This window comes from Bombina bombina, chromosome 3 (assembly GCF_027579735.1).
Source record: "Bombina bombina isolate aBomBom1 chromosome 3, aBomBom1.pri, whole genome shotgun sequence".
NCBI classification, from domain to species: domain Eukaryota; kingdom Metazoa; phylum Chordata; class Amphibia; order Anura; family Bombinatoridae; genus Bombina; species Bombina bombina.
In genome coordinates this window covers 424856705-424879875 of record NC_069501.1, presented here as the reverse complement: position 1 = coordinate 424879875, position 23171 = coordinate 424856705, and the positions used below count along the sequence as shown (strand labels likewise).

The 23171-nt window shown below is 38.8% G+C and overlaps 1 protein-coding gene across 1 annotated transcript in view; it reads left to right on the top strand.

Annotated features, from left to right (window-relative positions):
* Positions 1-23171, top strand: part of DDX20 (DEAD-box helicase 20) — a 73745-nt gene that overhangs the window by 32569 nt on the left and 18005 nt on the right. The window lies entirely within an intron of this gene.

Below are 23171 nucleotides of genomic sequence, written 5' to 3'. Positions count from 1 at the left end.
CTGAGCACATTTGTACAGTATGGATTAACCTGTACTCTGGAACAAACCTTTTGCCACGCCTTTATAGTATTAGTGAAAATTGACATTTTTGCAATTTTCTTGGGTATTCTATTTATAGGGCAGTGTAACAGTGTTCCCAGCCTAAATGATTCAGCCATATAGTTTTCTATATTGCCAATTATCCCATATTCTTGGGACGTTATCCAGTCCATTGCATATTTTAATGTGGTAACTAGATTGTATATCTCTAAATTCGGAAAATCCAGCCCTGCCGCTAGTTTGTTAAGTTGTAATTTATCTAGTCCGATCCTTGCCCTTTTCCCAGCCCATATAAATTGTGTACAGTATTTATTAAAATCTCTAATATCCTTTTTATATAGTAATATAGGGATATTCTGGCACAGATATAAAATTTTAGGGAATATAACAGATTTGATTAACATTATTCTAGCTGTTATAGAAATAGGAAGATTGGACCATATTGATAATTTTCTTTGACATTCCCTGAATACCCTAGGGTAGTTTAATTCATAGCACTCCGTCATACAATTAGAGAGCATAATACCTAAATACTTAATATGCTTTTTTTCTTTAAAAGGTAGTGGCCCTTTCAACTTCGGGGGCTTCTTTAACCATAACAATTCTGATTTCCCATAATTAATCGTGTAGCCTGATATCTCGCTAAATAACTGCGTTTCTTCTAATAATAATGGTATACTAGTAGGTCGTCTGCTTAGAGCGAAAGCACCATTTTTTGATCACCAATAATAATTCCTGACAGGCATTCTCTTAAACGAATTGCAAAAGGTTCGATCGATAGATTAAATAACAGGGGGGATAGGGGGCAACCCTGACGTGTCCCTCTCTGTAACCTAAACTTTTCAGATGTTAAACCATTGACTACTACCGCTGACATCGGATTGTTATATAGGATTTTTATTACATTTATAATATCTTTGAATCCGAATTTATCTAGGGTTGTAAATAAATGGTCCCAGCTAATGTAGTCAAATGCTTTCTCAGCGTCAACAGCTAAAATTGCCGCGTCCAACATCCCACCTCCTGTGTCATTCTTGATTTTATTTTGTATATGTTCTATTATCAACATTGTTTTCCGAATGTTTTTAACAGGGTTTTTCCCAGGCATAAAACCCGTTTGATTGTCATGAATGATATCTGATATATAGGGTTTTAATCGGTTAGCAATTATGGAAGTCAATAACTTATAGTCTATGTTCAATAATGAAATTGGACGGTAAGATGCTGGATTTTCTGGGTCTTTATCTTTTTTAAGGATGAGTGAGATGTTGGACGCGGCAAAGCTGGAAGAGCATTGCTTCTGATATAGAAAATAGCCATTATATACATTATATAGGACCAGGGTTATTTCTTCTACTAATATTTGATAAAATTCCGCCGGTAGTCTGTCAGGCCCTGGTGCTTTATTGCCTTTGAGCTTTCTTATCCCTTGTTCTATTTCGATTAATGAGATTGGTGCATTAATACTTTCCATTATGTACTGTGACAATTTAGGTAATTTTACCTTCTTCCAGAATATCTTTTTGGTCTCTGTATTGGTTGTCCTTGCTGTATATATATTCTTAAAAAATTCTACAAAAATCTTCTGTATCTCTTTATTTGAGGTAGTTCTATGTGACCCTTGTTTAATTGCCCCTATGTTATTTTTAGTTCTACTTTTGGTTATAGAGGCTAAATATTTGGCTGACCTTCCCCTGAAGCCACCGTATAGTGCTTTTATACGCATTTCTTCCTGAATCATATTTTGCTTTATAAGTAGGTCTCTCTGGGTCTTTAAATTTATGTATTTCTCCCAAAACATTCTCTTTGGGTGGGCTATATATGCATTAAAACTGTTCCTTACTGCATTGGAAAGCTGTTCCTCCTGTTGTTTCTTTTTTTTCTTACTTTTGCAAAGGTATGCCTTTACCTCCCCTCTTAGTACTGCTTTACCACATTCCCAAAATATTTCGGATTTGTTTTCATATGCCCTATTATGTAATGCATACTCTTGCCATTTGCTCTTCAGCCAATTCTGAAAACTAGCATTTTTTGCTAAATATTTGGGAAAAAATACGTCATTGCTAGCTTGTTTTTGGAACGTTTTTAACTCTAAATCTAATAGAATTACAGCATGGTCTGATAGCTTAATGTCACCTATTTCTGCCCTTACTTTCTTACCCGTCATATCAGTTATTAGGAACATATCAATCCTTGAAAACGTCTGGTGTGATTGGGAGATACATGTAAAGGTTCTATTATCTGGATTTTGAAGTCTCCAAATGTCTTTTGTTCCAGTTTTATGGCAAAATGTATGTAAGATTCGTGATTCTCTGTCTCTTCTAGCCCTACATTTACTACTTAACCTATCTAAATTAGGCGAGAAAACCAAATTGAAATCTCCCCCTATAATCAAATCTTGGTCTCTATAAGCCATTAGTTTCCCTGCTAGTGTATCCCAGAATTGCCAATCTACTTTATTCGGGCCATATACATTACACAAAATAAACAATTTTCTATCAATTTCAATATGGATAATCAAGAATCTGCCTAGCGGATCTATTATTTTTTTAATTATTTTATATGTTAGTAATTTATTTATTAATATTACCACCCCATTTTTCCTTTTATCATAGTCAGACAATATTACCTCGCCTACCCATTTTATTTTTAATTTAACAGCTTCTTTCTCAGGCAGGTGTGTCTCTTGTAACATCACTATTTGCGGTTTGTATGTTCCTAATAGTTTAATGATTGATTTCCGTTTTATTGGGAAGAGATGACATTCAAGGGCTTATAAATTAGCATATGAGCCTACCTAGGTTTAGCTTTCAACAAAGAATACCAAGAGAACAAAGCAAATTTGATGATAAAAGTAAACTGGAAAGTTGTTTAAAATTGGATGCCTTATATGATTCATGAAAGTTTAATTTTGACTAGAATGTCCCTTTTAAATATGAAAATGTATCAGAGCACTGACATTGATGCGTAATTATAGATGGACTGGTCACATGCTGATAAATTAACCCCATGATTGATATAAACTGCACAGAAGTATAGGATGTTTCCATATTAAGTTTAGAAACATGGGCTTTCCCCTTAGCTTGTTTAAAGGGGCATAAAGGATCAATACTGAAATGCTGTAAGCTATATAACTTAATTATTGCATCAATGCAGAGGCAGGGGTTAAACACAGTCATTAATCCACTCCAAATCAGTAGTGCATTGCCAGTCGCATGTGACTTTAACTATGCGTTTAACTTTTTTGCAAGAGTTAAACGGACTTTGTACTTGAGTTAAAAAATGGGGGTTTTTTCTTTGTTTTTTTCATGGCTAAATTTATTTAAATTTGAAATGAAATTAACCAGAAGTGCTTGATTATGTAGAACTGAATCCTGTGATTCCAAATCACTGGATGATAAGGAGAACTTCCACATAAAACTTTTATTCAGCACAGCAACATCCATTAAAAAAAATAACAACAACAAAAAATACTTTTAAAACATTTTCTTTTAGATGGAAAGATACAAATTTCTTTTGTAAAATGATGATGGTCCACAGTCCTCCATAACATATGGGATATATTTCCCGGCACTAGGACGAGGTCAAGAACCCATATCAGAGTTTAAAATTCCTCCCACCTCCCTTCTATTTCTTAGTTTTGTTCTTGGCCTCGTAGGAGATGGTTGAGAATGTAGGTTGTTCCAGTTACTTGCTTATGGATTACAAATTTGGAGCTCAGATCTATGTGAGACCCAGAGTCCATGGGGAGTATCATTTACAAAGAAGACCGAAAAGACTCCTTCACAGCAGCTGAATGATACAGGGACATATCAATACTCTGTTATGTGCACAGCATTTCCCTAACAGGACATTAGCCATAACTACCCTCAGGCGTCGCAGTGACTCGTCTCTAGCCTCCCCCTTAAGGACTCGGGTATTCCTACTGCAATCCTCTGCGGTACTCGATACCTGCACTGGATTGGCTCTCTACTGGATACTGCTACAGTTGCATTGCAAAGGATTTGACATGCCTGGTAAGCCAGTGGAGGGGTGCTACGTAAGGTAAGTGACTTTACACAACCCAGAGGCTATTTGTAGTTACTCTGACACAGGTACAGCATAGCCAGGGGGTTTAGCTTGCTCTCTTCATGACACATAATGACACAAAATGTCATTTTGTCCACACTAAAAACATGTAAAACATTAGGGGAAAATTTCCCGATAACCATCCCTGTACATACATTACATGTGTTTTTCAAGCTTGTTCCATTAGGTAAGTTCAATCACTCTGTGAGAGATATTTACCTCAGATTGTACATTTAATTCAGTCACAGCCTTTTTACTTCCTATAAGGAATTATGTACTGTCTTTGTTGCTCAGGACCTACTCAATTTACCCCTGAGTATAAGAATAGCTAGCAAGGCTATGTCAGCATATATTATTTATGGCAATTTTTGAGTTTTATACTCTTTACTGTATATACACCCTCTGCAAATAATGCACTACATGCTGTACTTACACAGAGGTGTAATCATTTAATACTAAGGGTTCAGATTAGAAAACCTTTAGGAAGTTAGACAGTTTTCGACACGGCTGGAGGAAGCCGAAAACAGAATTTCTGATTTAGAGGATAGACTTAATATACAAGAGCCTATTATAGACTCGCATAGAAAAACGATTATAACTTTACAAGCTAAGATTGAAGATCTTGAGGATCGCTCAAGACGAAATAATTTGAAAGTGATAGGCCTTCCAGAAACATCAGAATTTCAAGACTTGATGGCCTTTGTTTCTATAACTCTACCTCAGGCTTTGCAGATTCCAGCGCCTACTACCCCCTTCCAGATAGAGGGTTCATAGGATAGGGTTTCGCAGAGAACCTAATGAGGGTAATAGACCCAGACCAGTGATATTTAAATTTATCAATTTTCAGGGTAAGATGTTAAATCTTAAGTACTACAGAAAATGTAATCCTTTTGTATTAGGCTCTCATAGACTACTAATTTTTCAGGCTTTCTCATCAGAAACCCTGGCCAAGAGAAGAGATATGTCTTTTTTCTATGGCAGACTACAGAAGGGAAATTATAACATCAAACTGATTTATCCTGCGAAGTTGGAAGTAGTGAGAGAAGGCAAATCCCTCACATTAAACAACGTTGTGGAAGCAGAGACTTTCTGCAGAGAGGAGGGGGTACCATAAATGAGTAATAACTGAGTGTTGCTATAATTGATGTGGGACTGTTATGCAATCAGAAAAGATGTACTATTGTCAAGACTGTCTTGGTTCTTTTTTTTTTCTCTTCTCTCGCACCCTTTTTCCGACCCGGCCTGCCAGATTTGTTCATCTGTCGCCACCACATCACACACAAGATATGGTTAAAAACCGATGGGTCCTAAACTAAACTTACTATCCTGGAATGTGGGGGGTATAACTTCCCCAATCAAACGCAAGTCCATAATCAAACACCTGGGAAAATTTAATCCCAACATAGTTTTGCTCCAGGAATTACATCTTAAGCCCCTAGAGATTCCCGAACTTAAATCGAAATGGGTTGGGGAGGTTGTTGCAGCTCCGTCCCCTTCTAGAAAGAGGGGGGTAGCTATATTATTGAGTAAGAATTTGGAATACCATATGGATCATATTGAAGCAGACCCAGAGGGCCGGTTTTTAATCCTGGAAATTGAGGTTAATAAGATACGCTATATAATATGTAACATCTATGGGCCTAATCAAATAGATTATAACTTTTGGTCAGTCCTAACAGTTAAGTTACACAAATTTATAGGTCGTAACTTAATTATAGCTGGAGATTTCAATTTACTTGCAGACGCTACGCTGAATAATTTAAAAAAAGGTTGCTTAATGTCAGATGCAGGAAGGTGCGAATCTTCCATAAGTTTTGCGCACAGCTGGGCTTAGTTGATATATGGCGAATACAGAACCCTGATAGTCGTACATTCACATGCATGTCACAAGCACAGCAGGCACTTTCCAGGATCGACTACTTCCTTATTTCATATTCTCTCCTTAGTTGGAATTGGTCTTCTAGAATTGCGGACATTACAATTTCTGATCACGCTGTCATTTCGCTGGTGTGTAACCCGGTTTTAAGGAATTATGGTGGTAACCATATCTTCTTTCCCAAATATCTAAATAATAATACGAGCTTCCAAAATTGGCTACGATTGAAGTGGGCAGACTATTCTAAGAATCATAGGAACTACTTAGTTAAAATTTAAGTATTTTGGGAAGCCTCTAAAGTGGTTCTCCGGGGGGAGATAAAATCCTACATGGTGTCTTGGAAAAAGAAATACACTCAGGTCGGCAGGCAGCTGGCTAATCAAGTCAAGAACACCTATAGAGCTTATATTAATTATCCCTCCAAGCTTTGCTGGGGGTTATATGTAAGAGCCAAGTCATTGCGAGATATACACATCAAGCAAAACAGTGTTCAGGAGGATATTAGACTAAAAGCTATATATGGAGGATATACAGGGAGATCGGCAAAGTTTTTGGCTAGGTTAGCTAAATCTTCCCCACGGCATGCTATTTCTGCAATTAAACAGGGCGCATCCCGGTACACCAACCATCCGGATATTGAAAGAGTTTTCTTTGATTTCTTCCAAGATCTGTATAAATCAGAGTCTCCAAATTCAACAAAGAAAAGAGAATTTTGGGAAAGGATTAAGGTCCAAAAATTATCTGAGGAAATGAGGGATCTTATCAATGCTCCCATTTCTGAAGAGGAGATAGTATTAGCAATTAAACATGCGAAACCTAATAAAGCAGCAGGGCCGGATTCTTTTCCAATTGAATTTTATAGAATTTTAGAACCGTTGGTGGTACCTATACTGAATAAATTGTATAATCAATACTTTTCTGGAAATTTTAGAGCTTCCCAGTATTTTGCTGCAGCAAATATCTCACTAATCCTGAAAAAGGGTAAGGATCCTGAGTTACCTAACTCCTATAGACCTATATCAGTCCTTAACACTGATTATAAGCTTCTAGCTGCTATTTTAGCTAACCGCCTGAAACCATGTATTGGTAACATAATTCACGGGAATCAATCAGGTTTCATGCCAGGTCGGAATCCGGTGAGAAATATGCGGAAACTGCTAATACTCATTGAGTCTTATTGGAATGGATATGCGCTCTCCAACCACCATAAGATTACAGACAAAGCTATATTAACGGTCGACGCGGAGAAGGCCTTTGATCGGGTCAGCTGGGATCACTTGTTCTTCTCCCTAGATCAATTTGGTCTGTCTGGACGGTTTAATGATTACATTCGATCAATTTATAGCGCCCCTACCTCTGCGGTGATTGTTAATAATGTGATATCAAAACGATTTACTATGCACCGAGGAACTAGGCAGGGTTGTCCACTCTCCCCTCTTTTATTCAACATCAGCTTAGAGCCTTTGGCTATATTACTGCGCCAGGGGCTGGCGGGCATTTCACTAGCCGGTGAGAAACTTGTTTTGCTTCTTTACGCGGATGACCTGCTCTTATTTATATCGAATCTTAGGATCTCATTACCAATCTTGCAAGGTATTATTCTAGATTTTGGGGAGATCTCAGGATACAAGATAAACACCACTAAATCAGAACTATTATGGTTATATAAAAAACCTACACTCATTATAGAGCATCCGTTTCTAGAAGTTCCACAAATCTCATATTTAGGTTTACGATTATCGAGTAATCCGACGGAGTGGTATAAAGCAAATTATGTGTATTGCCTTGTACAATGCTGTAAACAACTCAAGGATTGGTCAGCGTTGCCTATATCCCTCTCGGCCCGAGTGATGTTGATTAAGACAGTTGTCTTTCCTAAATTGTTATATATTTTGCATAATATTCCGTTATTTCTGCATAAAAAGGACATTGCTAAGTATAATAAAGCATGTTCGAGTTTTCTATGGAAAGGTTCTAAACCACGGATTGCATGTCAACGACTTATGAATAATAAGCTGGCAGCGGGGCTCGCTCTCCCCAGTATTCAGGCTTACAATCTTGCCAGATTTGCGATAGACTGGGTAACGGAAAAAGAGCAAATCTCCTCTTTCATCTGGGAATCAAGGTTGGTGGCTCCCTTTTATTTAAAGGCTTTACTGCATTGTCCATTGACCTCACTTCCCTCAAATATATTCTATCTGTCTATGATCAAGAATGTCATAGTGGCATGGCAGAAACTGTGTAGTAACCTAGATTGCCTAACACACGTTTCAAATTATTTACCTATTTGTGGCAACCCTAACTTTACACCAGGGCTGTCAAATCAGATTTTCAAGGAATGGGAATTAAAAGGTTTGAAATGTATGGAGCAGATCCTGGGAAACACAGGACTCCCAATAACATTTGCAGAATTAGCGGAAAATTTTGATTTGGGGGCACGTGAGTTTTATGCTTATCTGCAGGTTAGGCATTATCTTCAAGAGCTACTTTATAACTATGGAAATAATTGGTCATTAGGGGACATTCAGGTTAGGATAACCAACTATGCGTCAGGAGTGTACGCAATTTCATCATTATACTTATAATGCAAAAACCATCTAATGCCCAGGTCATTGATATGACATTAAAATGGTCTCCCTATTTCCCGGGTATAGATGATCAGACTATTATCGGTAGTTTTAAAATAGCACAACAAAGTTGAGTTCCAACCGTATGGAGAGAATCTCAAATTAAAATAGGCCTTCAGAGGTATCTTACACCGGGTCTGTTATCCAAATGGTATAAAACTAGTATCCTCTGCTCTAGATGTTCTGCAATAAAGGCTGACTTATTTCATTGTCTGTGGGCGTGTCCCAAAATTTTCCAATATTGGAAGAAGATAATCTATTGGATGAATACAATCCTACAGTTGGATTATGAACTGAAGCCCATTGAGATTTTTTTCTTGGTAAAATATCAAGGTATTTCCAAAAATTACAGTCTCAAACACAATTATATTAACGGGACGCAATCTCACCCTTCCAAATTATGGAAGGCGCGAGAAGCGCCCAAGATATCTCATTTTAAAAACGCTTTATTAAGCCAACTTGCTACAGAACAATTTAATATACCCTACCCACAAGAAGATCATCTACCCATCTTTTTTAAGAAGTGGGAGAATTTTGTTATGTCTCTGCCTTTGGCAAGCCAAAGAAAGGTGATAAAACCATTTTGTGAATCTGAGTTTATCCTGACAAATATATATGCAGGCCGCTTTCCTGGAAGCTGGGTGGAGGACAACGAGTGAGGGTGTGGGGGTTGGCAGGGACGTAGACGGTTGGGCCGGTTCGGGAGGGCGGGGTTTTTTTTGTTTTTTTTAATTGTTTTTTGTTTTTGCTTTGTATGTGTTTGTTGATCCACAAAGTTACTATTTATTATAGTATAAAGGAAAAAAACTAAATCACAATATGACAGTAAAAAGCTATTATTTTTAGACACTGGAACAAATGAGTTTTGAAACTCTTGTGGTTTTAGGTATGCTTTATTGTTATACATGTATATATTGTGCATTATCATGTGCCATGCAAGACTGTAACTGGCTTTTTTTGAATCTTTGTACTTCTTTATATGCAATGAATAAAAAAAATAAAAAATAAAAAAAAACCTTTAGGCAGCTGTACACCTCAGCATATTCTTATGTGACCTATAATGTACACAATGTACTATAAAATGTGATTTCTTTTTAAAGACACGATGAGTCCACGGATTTCATCCTTACTTGTGGGATTACGCCTCCTGGTCAGCAGGAGGAGGCAAAGAGCACCACAGCAGAGCTGTATATATAGCTCCTCCCTTCCCTCCCACTCCAGTCATTCTCTTTGCCTGTGTTAGTGATAGAAGAGGTAAAGTGAGGTGTTAGTTTAGATTCTTCAATCAAGAGTTTATTTTTAAAATGGTACCAGTGAGTGCTATTTTATTATAGGGTGTAGCCGTATTCCTTGTCAGCCTCTAGAGTAGAGCTACAGGTGGCTTTAAAGCAATTGGTACTGGTGGGACACAACTCACTACGCCTCCCATACTGAGTGCTGTCCTTCTGATGATGGTCTTAGCAGATATTAACTAAGGCCCTATCTGTGTCCACAGGGCTATTGGAGGGAGAAGACCACTGGATCCTGTGGGAACTGTCATGCTGTCGCACAGCAGCGAGGTAAGTGCAGTCTTTATTTTCTGGGCCATATAGTATCTCAGAATCGACTATGCACTTATTTATCATATGTGGGGAACATGGGCTCTCTTGGGAAGGGCTCCCCTATTGAACAGAACATATGGTTTTACAGGGTCATGATAACCGATGCTGTTACTGCAGTCATGCTGAGACTAGGGGGACATGGGCTCTTTGCAGTAAGAGAGCTCTCCTGCCAGTCACTGGTTATAGGTGCTGTGGGCAAGACGCTGGGGCTATATCTGACCGGAGAAAGGGCTCCGGTACAGGGCTATGCTTTTTTTATGGGATACGTTTGTGTGTGTATAAATGGCGATTAGGTATTTTTACTATAATCTTAGCCTGGTGGTTTTGAGCGATGCCCACCAAGTGCGGGGTTAACTTTTGCGCGCTTCAGTCAGAGAAGCCGCGCAGTGATTACTACTCCGCTGTTCACTGATCCTCATCGCATGTCAAGTGTTCCGCTAAGACCGCATGGTTAGCTAAGCAGGCGATCTTTAGCGTTTCTTTAGACTCGATCAGGAGTTTTGCTAGAGTGGTCGGTGTACAGTGGGGGCAGGTAGGCGCCTCAGCAGAGCTGTTGAGGCGAAGAGGTGTTATTTATTTATTTTAGTTAAAACGAATTGCATAGAAATTGGCTAGATTATTCAGTGCAGAAAAATTATTAGACGTTTTATTTTTTAAAGGCACAGTATCCTGTTATTTTTCAGGAAGTATTGACAAGTGTTTATATTAAAGTATGTACACATAAAGATTTTTCTTGGGCCATAAATTAGAGACTACATCATTTAAAGAAGCCAAGACCATTTTTTTTTTCTTTACTGTTTGTTATCATAGATTCGGAAGATATCCAGAGTGTTACATGTGCCATGTGTTTGAATGCCAATGTGGAACCTCCTGTTACTTTTTGTCCCTCATTTATTGAGAGGGCCTTACACTGTAGAGAACAAATTTTCTTTGATAAAAGGTTGCCCAAAGCTAATGCTTCTCAGGAGTCTACCGATGAGATGCAGAGTATGACGCAGCTTTCTCCCCAAGCGTCACAGCCCTTAACGCCCTCTCAAGCGGCGCCATGTACTTCTCCAATCTCTGCTGCGATAACGTTAAAGGACATAGCAACAGTTATGTCCTCTACACTTTCCGATGCGTTATCTGCCTTACCCATATTTCAAGGCAAGCGTAAAAGGAAGGACAACTACGTGGTTAGTGCAGCTTCTGACACTATGATGGCGATCTCAGACTTACCCTCTCAAGGCTCTGAGTTGGAGGGTATGGAGGTCCTATCTGAGGGTGAACTCTCTGATTCAAGAAGTGCCTTACCGCTTACGGATTCAGAAGTTGTTTCTTTCAGATTTAAGTTTGAATACCACCGACTGTTACTGAGGGAGGTTTTGGTGACTTTGGACGACTGTGATTCAATAGTGGTTCCACCAGAAAAATTGAGTACTGCTTACTCTGATGTGTTTCCAGTTTCTAAGAGAACTTCAGAAATTAATGCTAAGGAATGGGAGAGACCAGGTATTCCCTTCTCTCCTCCCGTTTTTTAAGAAAATGTACCCTATAGCGGATGCGATTAGGGACTCTTGGCAGACGATTCCTAAGGTGGAGGGAGATATTTCTACCGTGACCAAACGGACTACTATACCCATTGAGGATAGTTGTACGTTCAAAGACCCTATGGATAAGAAGTTGGAGGGTCTCCTTAAGAGGATCTATGTTCACCAAGGGTTGCTATTACAACCGGCGGCTTTCATTGTTACAATTACCAGTGCGGCTGCTTATTGGTTTGATGCTCTGGAAGAATCTCTTAAAACTGAGACTTCTTTGGAAGAGATACAGGATCGGATTAAAGCTCTTAAATTAGCTAATTCATTTATTACTGATGCTTCTCTGCAGGTTACTAAATTAGCGGCTAAAAGTTTGGGGTTTTCCATCTTAGCCCGCAGAGCCTTATGGTTGAAGCCTTGGTTTGCGGATGTATCATCCAAGTCAAAACTTCTATCTATTCCTTACAAGGGGAAGACCCTGTTCGGACCTGACTTGATTGAAATTATTTCTGACATCACGGGAGGCAAGGGTCATCTCCTCCCTCAGGATAAAAAATCCAAACAGAGAGGTTGACAGAGTAATTTTCGTTCCTTTCGAAATTTCAAGGGAATCCCCCCTTCTTCTTCCTCTAAGCAGGAAGGGAACTATTCGCAAACCAAGTCTACCTGGAGACCCAGCCAGTCTTGGAACAAGGGTAAACAATCCAAGAAGCCTGCTGCTGCTTCCAAATCAGCATGAATGGTTTGCCCCCGATCCGGGACCAGATCTAGTAGGGGGCAGACTTTCCTTCTTCATCCAGGCTTGGAAACGAGGTGTTCAGGATCCCTGGACAATAGAAATAGTTTCAGGGATACAAATTGGAGTTCAGAAATTCTTCCCCCTGAGGAAGGTTTCTCCTTTCTCGATTATCTGCAGACCAGATAAAGAGAGGCGTTCTTATGTTGTGTAGGAGACCTCTCTTACATGGGAATAATCTGTCCCGTTCCAAAACAGGGACAGGGGTTTTATTCAAATCTGTTTGTAGTTCCCAAAAAAGAGGGAACTTTCAGACCTATTCTAGACCTCAAGAGTCTAAACAAGTTTCTCAGAGTTCCATCTTTCAAGATGGAAACCATTCTTCCATTGATCCAGGAGGGTCAATTCATGACAGTGGATTTAAAGGATGCATATCTTCATGTTCCTATCCACAGAGACCATCACAAGTTCCTGAGGTTTGCCTTTCTGGACAAACATTTTCAGTTTGTGGCTCTTCCCTTTGGTCTGGCCATGGCGCCCAGAATTTTCACAAAGGTTCTGGGGTCTCTACTGGCGGTTCTAAGACTGCGGGGAATTGCGGTGATGCCTTACCTGGACGATATTCTAATCCAGGCGTCATATCAACTAACAAGGTCCCATACCGACATTGTGCTATCCTTCCTGAGAACTCGCGGATGGAAGGTAAATCTGGAAAAGAGTTTAATTCTGCAGACAAGGGTGCCCTTCCTGGGAACTCTAATCGACTCTTTATCCATGGAAATTTTTCTGACGGAGCTCAGAAAGTTAAAAATTCTGAGTTTATGTCGAGCCCTTCAGTCCAATGCTCGGCCTTCAGTGGCTCAGTGTATGGAGGTAATCGGACTGATAGTGGCGGCAATGGACATCATTCCGTTTGCTCGTTTTCATCTCAGGCCTCTGCAGCTAGGCATGCTCAGGCAGTGGAATGGAGATTATACAGATTTATCTCCTCTAATAACCTTAGATCAGGAAACGAGGGACTCTCTTCTATGGTGGTTGTCTCTGGATCATCTATCCCAGGGGACATGCTTTCGCAGACCTTCATAGGTGATTGTGACAATGGATGCCAGCCTTTTAGGATGGGGAGCAGTCTGGGGCTCTTTAAGGGCCCAGGGAGTATGGACTCAGGCAGAGTCTCTCCTTCCCATCAACATTCTGGAGCTGAGGGCGATATTCAATGCGCTTCGGGCTTGGCCTCAGTTGGCTTCGGCCCAATTCATCAAATTCCAGTCAGACAATATAACGACGGTGGCTTACATCAATCATCAGGGAGGAACAAGGAGTTCCTTAGCGTTGATCGAAGTAGCAAAAATATTTCAGTAGACGGAGGCTCACTCTTGCCATCTGTCGGCGATCCACATCCCAGGGGTGGCAAGCAGATTTTCTGAGCAGACAGACATTTCATCCGGGAGAGTGGGAACTCCATCAGGAAATATTCTCCAACCTGATTCTCAGATGGGGCCGACCGGAATTGGATCTCATGGCATCTCGTCAGAATGCCAAGCTTCCGAGATACGGTCCAGGGATCCCCAGGCCGAACTGATAGATGCTCTGGCAGTGCCTTGCTCTTTCAGCCTAGCATAATTATTCCCCCTATTTGCGCTCCTTCCCCGGGTGATTGCTGGGATCAAACAGGAGAGGGCGTCGGTGATCCTCATTGCTTCTGTGTGGCCTCGCAGGTATGCCAATCTGGTGGACATGTCATCTCTGCCACCATGGAAGCTGCCATTGAGGAAGGACCTTCTCATTCAAGGTCCCTTCCATCACCCAAATCTAGTTTCTCTGCAGCTGACTGCTTGGAGATTGAATGCTTAATTTTATCCAGGCGAGGTTTTTCTGATTCGGTCATAGATACTTTGATTCAGGCACGTAAGCCGGTTACTAGGAAAATTTACCATAAGATATGGCGCAAATATCTTTATTGGTGTTAATCCAAGGGCTACTCATGGAGTAGAGTTAGGATTCCTAGGATTTTATCCTTTCTCCAAGAAGGACTGGAGAAGGGGTTATCAGCAAGTTCCTTAAAGGGCCAGATATCTGCTTTATCTATTTTGTTACACAAGCGTCTGGCGGATATTCCAGATGTTAAATCTTTTTACCAGGCTTTGACTAGAATCAGACCTGTGTTTAGACCAATTGCTCCTCCTTGGAGTTTGAATTTAGTTCTTAAGGTTCTTCAAGGGGTTCCGTTTGAACCTATGCATTCCATAGATATTAAGTTATTATCTTGGAAAGTTTTATTTCTGGTTGCTATTTCTTCTGCTCGAAGAGTATCTGAGCTTTCGGCATTACAATATAATTCTCATCTTATTTTTCATTCGGATTAGGTAGTGTTACGTACTAAACTTGGTTTTCTTCCTAAAGTTGTTTCAGACAAGAACATTAATCAGGAGATTGTTGTTCCTTCTTTGTGTCCTAATCCTTCTCAGAAGGAACGCCTGCTACACAATTTGGATGTTGTCCGTGCTTTAAAGTTTTACTTACAAGCGACTAAGGACTTCCGTCAATTGTCTTCCTTATTTGTCAATTTTTCGAGGAAACGTAAGGGTCAGAAGGCTATGGCTACCTCGCTTTCCTTTTGGCTGAGGAGTATCATCCGTTTTGCATATGAGACTACTGGACAGCAGCCACCTGAAAGAATTACGGCCAATTCCACTAGGGCTGCTGTCTCCTCATGGGCATTCAAAAATGATGCTTCTGTTGAGCAGATTTGCAAGGCTGCAACTTGGTCTTCTCTTCATACGTTTTCTAAATTTTACAAATTTGATACCTTTGCCTCGGCTGAGGCTATTTTTGGGAGAAAGGTTCTTCAAGCAGTGGTGCCTTCCGTTTAGGTTCCCTGTCTTGTCCCTCCCTTTTTCATCCGTGTACTATAGCTTTGGTATTGTATCCCACAAGTAAGGATGAAATCTGTGGACTCATCGTGTCTTTAAAAAGAATAGAAAATGTATGCTTACCTGATAAATTTGTTTCTTTTTAGACACAATGAGTCCACGGCCCGCCCTGTTCTATGAGACAGGTTATTAATTGGTTAAGCTTCAGACACCTCTGCACCTTGGCTTTTCCTTTCTCTTCCTAACTTCGGTCGAATGACTGGAATGGGAGTGAAGGGAAGAGCTATATATATACAGCTCTGCTGTGGTGCTCTTTGCCTCCTCCTGCTGACCAGGAGGCGTAATCCCACAAGTAAGGATGAAATCCGTGGACTCATCATGTCTAAAAAGAAACAAATTTATCAGGTAAGCATAAATTTTCTTTTATCGATTGTACTAAACATAATGACATATGGTGCCATTATTTATTATAACTATCCGCGCTATTAATACTTCTTTATAAGTCAGTTAAGCATTGTAGGGCTGTAAACAGATAGTTTGTATGTCAGCAGTTTTATATACTGTTGTAAAAATGTATACTCTTTGGAATGGTATTTGCACTGATAAGCTTCTTGTACAATATTATTAGATGCAAATCTCTAGTAGCTGTTTGTTTATTGCATGTGTAGTAACACATATAATATTTTTTACATAGGCAGAACTTTTGTCTCTGTAGATATGCAACACTATATATTATATGCTGTTAGTGTACACAATAATATCATATATGCTCCTCTAGTTATATACCTTTCATACATGTTTAATTCCAAAAGCAGTCAACAAAATTTCTCTGTATTTTAGTACAATAGTGGAGATACTTTAGAGATAATATCTATTGGTGTCTCTTTTATACCTATTTATTTCTATGTACAAAGGTTATATTATGCAATACTGGACGTTGATCATGAATATTTTCATTAACTCTGAAGATCCTTTACAGATAAGATTTTTGGTATCTCTTTTACACTTATTGTATGAGCAATTTATATGTATGCACATATGTTTATCATTCAGATACTGAACATTAATTATGAATATTTTCATTAACAATGTACATTGTTTATCCACTTTGTAAGTATACAAAGGCTGCTTATTCTGGACATGAATTTACAAATATCTGTGTACCTTTTGGTCTATATGTGGTGCTTCTCTAGCCAGTAAGGCCACATGACAGGCTAAATATGTGTGTATGCTTACATATATACTACATACAGATGCTTATGTCATGTACATATTTATAATTTTGACTAAACTTATGCATATGTTTATATATTTTAAGATTCACAAAAAAAAAAAAACTATCCGGACTAATTATTTTTTTTATTTTTTTTTATATCTGTTTATTTTATTTTTTAAGAGAATGTGGAACAGATTCATACACATAATAATTTCAAACATCATATACATAAAAAAGAAAAATATAAGGAAATCCATACAGTCTGAACAGATTCTTGAAATTATATATACAGGATTATATACAATAAAATATCCTGTCCAGTGCTACCTTCATTGGAGAAATGTCACAAACTATAGAAACGATAATAAAGCACTAATTACTTAAGTTTTAATTCCTGGCACCTAATTATGAACCCGGCCCATCCAATCCAGGAGGGAAGGGAGAGAGGGCTGGAGAGAGAGAGGGGAGAGAGAGAAAAAAAAAAAAAAAAAAAAGGAAATATTCTTCTACCTACTATTCCCCTCCCCCTTCTTGCTAACTTTGAGTTTTTATCTGGATCTCGCCCAGTTCAAAGGGAGAGACCCAGATACTATCATGTTCAAAAAGGGGAGAGTATCTTGGAATGGGGTTATAATCTGCTGTTGTAATGGTAATGGTAATCTGCATATGTAATTTTTCCATTTCTTAAAAAATGACCCTATTTGTTTATCTGCCCCTTTTTTGAGTCCTATTTGCTCTAGAATAATCTGCGATCTCATTTGATTCTGAAATTCTTTTATCGAAGGAGACTTTTTCTGTTTCCAGTCTTTACATATTAAATTCCTGGCTAACAAAATCGTTAAGTTAATGAACTGTCTATCACTCGGGGTCTGGGCAGGATGTAAAAAGAAAATATGTATAGCCATTAATTCAATCTTGGATGAAACATTTCTATTTGTCCAATGCTGTATTTTCCTCCAATATTGTACGATTTTCGGGCAGTTCCAAAAACAGTGTATCAAATCTGCATTTGGGTTATGGCATTTTGGACATATACTCTGTTTTGTAGACCACCTGGCAATTCTGGCTGGGGTTAAATAAAAATTGTTTAAGAGCTTATATTGTGACTCTCTTAGGTTTACTCTGTCTGTTGCTTCCATAGTCCTTACAAGACTATCTGATATATCTTTATTTTGTATGTCCGGAAAATATGGTATATATTTTCCTTTAATCTGATTTAAATGCTCAGCTCCCTCAAGTTTCATAATATATCGATACCAGATTGTTATAGATCTAATTCCAGCTTTATATAGTACTAATCCGGGGTCGGTGCTTGGGTGAGACCAGTCCTGGCCAAACCGTTTTATATAGTCAGCTATTAGATGACGCACTTGTAAGAAGGCATAAAAATGTTTGGGAGACAGTTTGTATTCCCTGGTCAGATTTCCATAAGATTTTATTATGCCCGAATGTGGATCTCTCAATTGTGCTAAGTATGACAGTCCCTGTACTTTCCATTCCTGGAACACTTTATTATTATAACCTGGTGAAAAACCTGGGTTGCCCATAATCGGCAAGAAATTGGAAATCTGAAACTCCTGCCCCAACAACTTACAATATTTTTGCCAACCTAGAACAATATTTGCGATTGTAATCATTCTACTTACATTACTAGGTAGTTGCCTATAAGGGAGATGAAGAATAGCTTGAAGATCAAATGGTTGCACTAGCTCCGCTTCCAGCTCGTAGTATGTAACATAATCCACCTTACTTATCCAGTCAATACCAAATTTGACTAGAGAAGCAAGGTTATAATACCTTATATTGGGGCACGAAAACCCTCCAAATTGTTTTTCTTGGGTTAACTTACTGAGAGATATTCGTGGGTTCTTCCTTCCCCACACAAAGGTGGAACATGCTCTGTTATACCTAAGTATGTCTTTATTTTGAATTAAAAGAGGCAGATTCTGTAATAGGAAGAGAAGCTTTGGGAATATAATAGTTTTAATCACCATTATTCTGGCTGATAGAGATAAATAATAAATGTTCCATTTTCCTATTTCATGTTGTATATTCTCGAATAGATCTTTATAATTAAGTTGATACCAGTCCTTAGGATTTCTGCTGATTTTGATCCCAAGATAACTGATACTCTGTACCTCCTTAAAGACCTCTGAGTAACTAGTCTTATCTTTAATAAGCCAGAGTATTTCAGATTTGCTGGGGTTAATTTTGTAACCTGAAAATGAACTAAATAAATTTATAATCTCCATAAAGCGGGGAATACTGCTTTTTGTATGGCCTAGAAAAATTAAAAGATCATCAGCGTACAGAGAAATTAAGACTTTTTGTTTACCGAGCCTAACCGGGGGAAGTGTATTTCTGATATAGATAGCTAATGGTTCTAGTGCAATATCAAAAAGTAAAGGCGAAAGAGGACAACCTTGGCGAGTGCCTCTTTCTAAAATGATGTTTTGGGAGAGTTCCCCATTTATGAGTAATTGAGATCTTGGCTTATTATAGATCGATCTAATCAGGTCGGTCAGGGCGCCGGAGAAACCAAATGTTGCCAGTGAAGTAAATAAATGGTCCCAAATTATTGAGTCAAACGCTTTTTCAGCATCTACAGTGACTAGAGCCACGTCAGTTCCCTTATACGGCCTACGGAAGCTCTTGGCGTCCTGAGCAACCTGATATAGATAATCCACTGTGGTGAGTACCCTGCGCATATTGCGAACAGAATTTCTGCCCGGAATAAATCCGGCCTGGTCCGGATGTATAATTTCAATAATTGATTTTTTTAATCTTTCTGCAATCAAAGACATTAAAATTTTGTAGTCTTGATTTAAGAGAAAGATAGGACGATATGAAGACACATTTTCCGGATCTTTCCCTTTTTTATGTATTAGTGTAACAACCGAATCGGCAAAGTAAGTTGAAATCCTGCCCTTCTTTAGAAAATAGTAATTAAATAGTTTTGTTAGTGTGGCAACAATCTCCTCAGGTACAATTTTGTAAAATTCTGCTGATAAACCATCCGGTCCAGGAGCCTTTCCAGATTTAGACCTTTTTATTATATTTAAAACTTCAGTTTCAGTAATAGGAGCATTAATCATCTGCATAGCTTCCTGTGGAATTTTTGGAGTATTCAACCCCAGCCAAAATTGTTCTTTTAGTCTAACATTCACTTCCTCCCTGGCATATAATTTTCGATAATAATCATAGAATGTCGCCCTAATTTCTGCTGCATCGGTATGGACCTTTTCTCCTCTTTTAATGGCCAAAATTTGGTTTGATTTTTTCCTGAACTTCACCAGCTTAGCAAGATGCCTGGCAGAAACACCCTGATATCCCTGAAATAGTGCCCTTATTTTTAGTTCCTCTTGTGCCCAGTTTTTTTTTTAAGTAATGTTCCCTTTCTGTGCGTGCTTCTGTATATTTGACCCAAGTTTCATTACTAGGTTCCCTTAGATAATTTGTGTACTTATTTCTTAATTGGTTCGACAATTGAGTCTCCCTAGCCCTGATCTTCCTGTCTCTCTTGACCATGTAGGCTTTTATCTCACCACGGATCACCGCTTTTCCCGCCTCCCAAAGTATCTCCGGTTTATCTACATATTCCGCATTTTGGATTAAATACTCTTTCCATCTTTGCTTCAGCCAATTACAAAAATGAACATTATTAGACATATATCCTGGGAACCGAAAACTATTAACCGCTTTTTTAGGGGGGCTGCTCAAGATTATGTTTATGCTAACGATTGCATGGTCCGATATGATTATGTCTGCAATCTGCGTTTCTATTTTATGTTTCATAATTTGTTCTTCCAGCAAAAACATGTCTATGCGAGAAAAGTTTTTGTGGGTTATGGACTCACAGGTATATGAGCGTGTATCCGGGTGTTGTATCCGCCAGACATCCCGCACCTTTATGGTGCTGGTGAAGTTACGAAAAAATTTCGCCTCTCTATAATTTGCCGCCTTCCTGTGGAGTTTAAATCGATCTATGTCCGGGCACAGTGTGTTATTCATATCCCCCGCCACTATAAGATTCTGGCCTAGATATGGTAGTAATATCTTGCTCAAATTCTCCCAGAATTTAACTTCCAGCTTGTTTGGCGCATATATGTTACAAAGAGTCCATATAGTATCCTCTATTTTTATTTGAAGCAAGATGTATCTTCCTTCAGCATCTTATTCTTGTTTAACTATAGTATATGTGAACTCTCTACCTAACAAAATTGCTACACCCCGTTTACATTTTTCGCAGGGGGTTGCGATTACTTTAGAAATCCAATTAACTTTTAATTTCTCAATTTCACCCTTTTTTAAATGTAGTTCTTGAAGGAAAATGATGTCAAGCTTATGTTTTTTTGCCGCTTTGAGGATATTTTTTCGTTTGATAGGGGAGGTTATACCCCCCACATTCCATGAAATTAATTTTAATGAACTAGCCATTTAAGCAATTGACTCATAGTCTCTATATACACAACAACAAAAAATTAAAAAAAAAAAAAAAATTATATAAATCTCTCTCTCAACCCGCCCTCCCCCCCATCCCCCCAAAACTAAGCCAGTTACTGTCATCATGCCCTCTACGTGTTTTATGTCCCTTTTAACCATATTAACTCAGACTTCGATATTATTCTCGAGGCAAAACTCTTTAGCATCCTCAACTGAGTTTAGTGCAATGGCGCCATTCATGCCCAAGACCGTTATTTTAGCAGGGTACCTCTTGAGGACTAATTATTTTTATCCTTCAAGAGATCGAGATTTTGTTGTCTTTGAAGCTTAGTTTTCCTTACTGACCAGCAGTCCTATAGCATGTTGTCACTGATCTTTCAGAGGCGGCAGCCTTTACAAAAGAATTTGGAGAATATTTGAATAATTATTCCCAGTACAAGTTTCGCCACAGATTCAAGGGTTTCACCCCAATTTGTTTATTGTCCAAAGGGACTTTCAGTTCTGTCCTAGATTTAACAACGCTAAACATGTTTGTCAATGTTATCCTTTATGCAAAAGGGTGAGTTTATGGCTAGTATTTACCTCAATGATGCATATAAGCGCATCCCCATACACCAGGATCACTTTCAGCTCCTGAGATTTGCATATCTGCAAAACACTGCCAGTTTGCCACTCTGTGTTGGGTACAATCTTAGCTGTGTTCAGAATTCAGGGCATTACAGTTGCACCGTATCTGGATGACATACTAGTGCAAGTCTATTCTCTGTCACTAATTATTGCTCATACTTACAAGCTTCTATTTTTCTTCAAGACAATGTTCAGAGAATATATGTACCTAAATGCTAATTATATCCTGCTATAAGGGTAGCATTTATAAGAGTCATAATAGACTCAATTCCTATGCATCTAGTTCCTGACAGAACTTCGCAAAGTAAAGATTAAGAGGGAGTGTCACGTCGTACAAAAGGCTCTATTTCCATCAGTAACTCAGTGCATGGAGATGGTGGTTCTTCAGATGCAGTTCCTTTTGCCCCTTTTCACTGGAGACCTATTTATTTGTCTATGCAACCTCAGTGGTCAAAGATTTATCTACATTTGAACAAAATTACAGAGGTGGCCTACATAAATCCTTAACGGGGGTACCCGCAGTCCACTGACCATGCAGGAAGTGTCTCTAGTCTTAGGCAGAGAGAAATCATTTCTCCCTATCGGCAATTCACATATCAGGTGTACACAACTGGAAGATTTATTATCTTAGCTGTCAATCGGTCCATCCTAGAGAGTGGTCTCTACATCAGGACAGTTTCGGTCCCTTATTGATCAAATGGGGCTTACAAAACAAAGATCTGATGGCCTCTCACTTAAATCCCTAATTTACAAGGTATTGAACAACATCAAGAGACCCAAAGGCTCACATGATAGACGCTTGGTATGTCCATGAGATTTTCATCTAGCATACCTGTTTCCGCTGTTTGTTCTTCTGTCTGAACCAAGCAATAACTCTTATAAGGAGTCAGCATCTGTGATCTTAATTGCTCCATGCCTGGCCCTGCAGGACATGGTATGGGGATCTAATGCAGATGTTCTCATCTCTTCCATGGATTCTTCCTCTAAGACAAGATCTATTGTCACAAGGTTCTCTTTTCCACCAGGGTCTCAAATCTCTAAATTTAAAGTGTGAAGGTTGAAAGCCTAGTTTGAGACAGAGATTTCTCAGATTTGCTCCTCTTTCCCTAAAGGTTCAAATGTATGCTTTATCTCTCTTTTTCATAGGAAGTTAACTAAACTTCTTGATGTTCAAGACTTTTTTGTCCAGGTGTAGTTTGAATTACTCCAATAGTGCAGGGATCAGCACTAAATTTATTTTGATCCTGGCATGTTGTTCAGGGTCAGCCATCCCACTGTGAACAGTCAAAGATGAAAGCGAATACTCCAGCTTTTAATATAGACCAAAAATCTACTAAGATAGCGTTGGCTACTTGGCTTAAACAAAGTGATTCACAAGCTTAGTTTGTGCAGGAAAATCACCCCCTAAGTGTATCATAACTCTTTCTACAAGAGCAGTTGTAACATTGTGGGCTTTTAAAAATTAGGCACCTTTGAGTAGACTTGCCAAAGCTTGTCACATGGTTTTTCTCTGTATACTTTTTCCAAATGTTATCATTTTGATGT